Source organism: Anser brachyrhynchus (assembly GCF_964034855.1).
Source record: "Anser brachyrhynchus genome assembly, chromosome: 6".
In the NCBI taxonomy this organism is placed as follows: Eukaryota; Metazoa; Chordata; class Aves; order Anseriformes; family Anatidae; genus Anser; species Anser brachyrhynchus.
Genome location: NC_137700.1, coordinates 40478680 through 40484621, shown reverse-complemented (window position 1 = coordinate 40484621; position 5942 = coordinate 40478680).

Genomic DNA, 5942 nt, shown 5'->3' with positions numbered 1-5942 from the left:
TTAAGAAAAATAGCACTGAAATTTTTCACATAACAAAATACATGTAGTTTAGGAACATATAGCATGTTTAGGTGTTTCCTTTTTTTACATTGCCATCTAAATGTTTTATGCTAAAGAACAAGGAGATGTAGCCATTTGCTTTGAATCCTACAGGAATTTAGGAAGTACAGCACAGTTTTCTGCCCCCAGCCCATGTCTTACCAGAAGTGTGTGTGTATAGCAATTCTGCATGATGTAGAGAGCCTTTGCTGACCTGAAGGCAAGGGGCAGAGGGAGAGCAAGGGAGCAAGGGACAGCAAGATGCAGCTTGGACATCCAAGACCACTTTTTCCTAAACCTGTGCACATGGGACTGCTAAATAAATGCACATGGGGTGCTGTATAAAAATTACCAGGCAGCTAATTTGACATTGTACAGTACTGAAGTCTAAAATTAAGGACATCAAACAGTGTGCTACTTTGTTTAAATGATGTCAGAATAAGACCAAAGGAAGCCTTCAGAAAAAGAACTAGAGAACTTTTGAGAAAACAATAGCCATTCTTACCTTTTCTCCTTGTTTTATGCGATTTAATTGGGATTTGTCTTCCTGTAAAATTTTTTAAGAGAATTTTAAAAACCTAAGGTCCACACATCGCAAAAAAATCCTGTAGTTTTTAAGAGTAATCTTACCAGAATAATTCTGCTAAGTGTTCAAAAGACTGGACAATGAACTCAATGGGATTATAAAAATTTCATTAGGAATCCACTGGCTTTTACTTTCCTAAATACCTATAAAATTGTATTAGAGTTACAAATAAAGAAATGCTCAATAACCTTGCACGAGTACACCTGATATCTGCTGTTACAATGCATTCATTTAGATAAATTCCATCTGCTTTTCAGTTTGATTTAGCTTTTTCATAATTTAGACATTCTGCATGAACCGTGTGAAAATACCAATTCTAAAGATTCATTTTTGGTGAAGAAGTTTATTAAAGACTTTACCACCAAGTCTAAGTAAGTCACCTTAAAAATGTCGGTGTAACTTAAGATCTACAGTATTTACACTTTGGAAATCAAAATATGCATGCTGCATATGTCATGCTTTGCATGTCTGCCAAATAGATATTTAGCTTGTTATTAAACTCTGAATAAGTCATCCAAAGCAAAAGAATTCTGTGGAGTTACCAGCTCCAGGATTCTTCACTGCATCTAATTCATTGTCAAGACAGTATCCAAACCAAGTATTTCCCTATTTGTATGCATTTAACTGCCAGTTCAAAGCAAGAAGCTATAAATTTGCCCCTTGACTTATATCGGAATTATTTCTTCAAGTATTTACTTGAAGATGCACATTTTTAAACTATACTTGTAGGATTTTTGAGAATTGGAACAGCAAACCTGGAAAAAAAAGTAACTTACTGTGCCCAGGGAACAGAGGCAGGGGCTGGGAAATGAAGCCAAAGCAGAGAGAAGGACTACAACAGCAAGAGTAGGATGGCAAGCAGAGCACAGATGAGGAAAACTGGATGAGGTGGATGATGGCAACATAAATTAACATAATGATGTTTAAATAGCTAGTTAGAAAAATTATCTGCAGTTATTCTAGGATTTACATTTACTTAGCTCAAAGCCATCTAAGTCGCTTAGGAGATAGAAACTATCATGTAAGAAAAAAGACAATGACAAAAAGAAAGTTGAACGAAAATCGTTTCATGACTTTGATTATTTTTATCTGTCACTCATTTATCCACAGTGATAGATTATGAAAATTAACCTCTTATTATATTTCACTAAACTGTATGTCAAAGAAGATTCAAATAATGCAAGCAATATTTTATCTGTAGCATATGTACGCGTACATATACTCTGGAATAATTATACATTTTAGTGAAAAACAAATCTGTTCTTCCATAATTCTTAGATCAAATTTCTGTAACTGGAAGAATCACACATGTATAACATGCTCATAGACACAATTCTAGCAAGGATTCAAGACACTAAGACAAGAACTATCCCTCAATTAAATGTTTTAAATCATTCTTATCATTTACACTGATTAAGCACGGTTCCATTCTACTAAAACTGTTAATTTCTCTTTTAATTTCACCTTTAATCTTTTGCCCAAACTGATACCAGCATGAATGCCATTTCTATTTATGGAATCAACAGTCCTTATATTTTATTTTCTATGCCAGTTCTATCTATGGAATCAACAGTCTTTATATTTTATTTTCTATGTGCCCTGGAACAAGTCTAAGTGCTTTACCTGATCTGGCCTCCAGAACTGCTGGGCCAAAAAAGAATAGGCACATCAATATCATAATGGTACCCATCTTATCAAGAGTTGTTGATAGAAAGGACCATCAGAATTTATAGTCTCTATTTCTGAAGGGGAGTGGCTTTATCGATCTCTTTTTCTACAGGAGGATGATAAAATGATCACGGTACTATGATCTGAAACAAAAATACGTTTGATTTGTTATTCAATATTTTGTAACATCCTGGTTTCTGCATTAAGATAATATCTCAAGAGTAACATTTTCCACTGCCTGGAAGGAAATATTTATGCTACCATAGGTGTTACAATCATCTCACTGTACAAACAAAATGAGCTCTTATCCAAAGATACCTTTTTGGCTGATGAATCTCATATTTTTCTTCTATGGGGAGATTTCTTGACAGGTCCGCAGAAGGTAGTGGGAGCTTAAAATTGAAACGGGCTTCCTCCAGCAAAGTAGTTAGAGGGCTTCATAGCTTGGTTCCAGCTGGTAAGACAAGCTTCCTGGAGAGCCATGAATGTCTTACAGCTTTGGCATACTTCAAATATAGTAAGAAAACACCATGTTCAAGCATGACTGGGGGGTCTCCGAACATAACCCATGAGAACAGTGGCTGTTGCTGAGCGTAACGTGATGACCAAGAGACACCTAATCAAGAGAGTTTGGTCCTATCAAAATTGCTAACTGCACCACAATATCAATGCCTCTGCCATGGGCAATAGATCCAACAAGAGGGTTAAGTTAGGAGGTGGCTGCAGCCTCTTGGTGCCACTGGAAGGGAGCCACTGGTGCTCTCTAGAAACCCCTACAGAGGCAACATGGTGGAGACATGGAGAAAGGAGAGTGGGCAATTAGTGGTCGGGGGCTGAGCTACCAGTCCAGGACATGGGGAAGGAGAGTTGATGCAAGGAGAAGCAGACCTCATAGAGGCGTGAAGCCTTGCTTGCTAGTTTACATGTTTGAGAACCTCATCCATAAGCAGAGAGGATCTCATGCCATAATGTGCGATACATACTTTGCCATACTATGTGGGCAAATTGCTCCAGACAATTAGAGAGACTGAGCCAAGCTTTATAAGCAAATCTTTGAGACATCTGAAGAACCTTGCTGCTGAAGTGAACACGTGCAGCCCCAATATGAACCTATTCCTTCCTGACATTTTAAGTTCAAGTCAAAACTCATACTCTGTTCACTGTGAAGCTTAGGTGGCAAGAAACTGTCAAGAGAATCAGGATCAGCAGATAACTTTTTGTGAAAATCAGGCAGAAAAATCAGTGGATTCTACGCATATTTAGGTAAATTACATAGGTTGCAACTTAAATCTGTTCTAAACTTTCCTCTTATCTTTTGAACCATTAAATGAAAAAAAATGATTCAGATCTAAGAATTTCTGTTAATATATTCCTGTTTAATTTTGCACAGAGACTATTACTTCTCTGTTGTTCTTTGCAGAATGAATACAAAGCTTTTCCATAGCATAAAATAATGGTTATTTCTCACTCATGATTCTCTTGCCAGTGTGGCTACTTTCCTGTTTGATTGTGTTCTAACTATTTTAAAATAAAAGGCTGATGACCATCCTAAGATTGCAGAGCCAAAATATTGTTCTTCATCTTGATTCTTACTTCTACAGCCACCATGGCTTGGATGGCATTACCAGGAGTCAAAATCTGTGGCACAATTCTTGTCATATACAAATTTATTGCAACCAGGGGGAGTCATCAAGGAAGAAGACTGAAGTCCAGGAGCCCAACAGAATGACTGAGAAGATCTTTCCACAAAGGCCAGCATTATTGGAATGGAAGAAGGAAGTGCAAGACACAAGAGGCCAAATATAATGTTGGAAGCCTTGAAAGCAAACATAAACGAAGGGTAAATATATTTCTTCTTTATCCAAACAACCACATTTGTACATGAATGAGGAAATGTACCCAAGACTTCGTATTCACTATTCATATTTTTCTGGTTTTGACAACTTGGCAAGAAGCAGAAAAAATACAGTATATTGGCTGACCAACCAAACACCGCAATCGGTGAAGCAAGAATAAGTGATGGATAGCAATTCTTCTCCAAACTCTTGTAATAACTGAAAAGGCAGGGGAGGAAGGAGAGCAGACAAATGATTCCCTGATGGTTCAAATGGAAAAAATACCCATGTAGCTGTCCAGGTAAAGGAACAACACAGATTACTAATTTACCAGTACATTCTTCACTAATTAATCCTTTGCTACAAATGTCAAAGATCTACATATTTCTAGAGATCTTAATTATCAAACCATCTGCACAGTAGTAATAGATAAACGTAGTGTTCAGATTAAATTGAATTAATTAATGCAAATACCATACAAAGCATGTTTTCATCCTTCCCATTGGGTAGATAGGTCTCTTGTACTAATCCATATTTTCTTTGTAGGACCTGTAGGACTTTTCTAGCAGCTTAAAATGTTTTTTCAGCACATTAGTCTGTGAAAGAAGATCCATTAAGCTTTGAAAACGGTTCTGCTGCCTATTTCTGCAGGAGGCTTCTGCAGACATATTAACTTTTGTGAGGTTCAGATGAAAACCATTGAAAGGACATAGAATATTAATCAGCTTTCATTCATGACTACCCAAAAACTATCTACAGTGGAATGAGGGTATCCACAGACTTCTGCAAAAAGGAACAATAGTCTGAATGCTTGAGTTATGATCCAGTGAGGTGTCTTAGTCTTATTTATTGGGTTTCTTGATGGCCTCTTGGGCTCTGTTGCCTGTGTCACATGAAAAATGTCATTACAAATCCATTTGCATTTGTTTAATGGTGAGGAGGCAAGCAGATCAAAACCATCTACAGGTGAGAGTCAAATCAACTGGATTTACCACTAGAAAAGCTCCTGAATGTGGTAGGACAGGAGGTGGGAGGGAAGGTTCTTTGCAGAGGGGCCTTTCACCAAGCACATTTACTTTAGAACATGACCTTTTTTTCCTCACCAATTCCAGTTTTCTTGAACTCTGCATTATCGACACTGTTTGTGGATTACAGAAGGTGAGGGGAGCTAAGGAGAATGATTCTGAGACACCAAATGGTTGAGTAGTTTAGCAGTGTTTTCTGCAGCAACATTTAATATGGAAACCACTGAACTTGGTATTTCTTCCTTGTATTCTGGTATAATTCTCATATATCCACATCTGGAAACCCTGGCACAGGCATAGCACGGGAAGACTCAGTTCTGAACAGTACAGGCATGTTACAGATGGGAGGCATCAACACCCTAGGCCTAGGATCGTTCTGCTAGTCTGATCACAAAGGTACTCTGGGACTGCGAAATAGAAAAAGTGCCATTAGGCTATGCCCTGAAAATGGTGGAGTAGCACAACTGCAGCTGCAAGGCCATAAAGGGAGCTGGTGCAGGAGAGAAAACAACACATTTGGGAAGAACAGAGGGGAAGGTCCTCTTCTAGCGAGGCAGAAAACTCCAAGACCAGGAAAGGGTCTGCTATGCTGAGCACCTCCAAGTCTGGGTAATCTCTAGGCTGCACAACAGGACTAGATGAAAGGTAATCCAGCTTCCTGATTGCTCTGCCCTTCAAATGTAGCTGTAAGTAGAGGAGGGGAGGATGTTCCTCAGTCCTTGCTCCTCATGTGCAGGCAATAAAATTCCTTTCCATTCTCTGTGGGCAATGCCAGTCCCACCTTGTAAA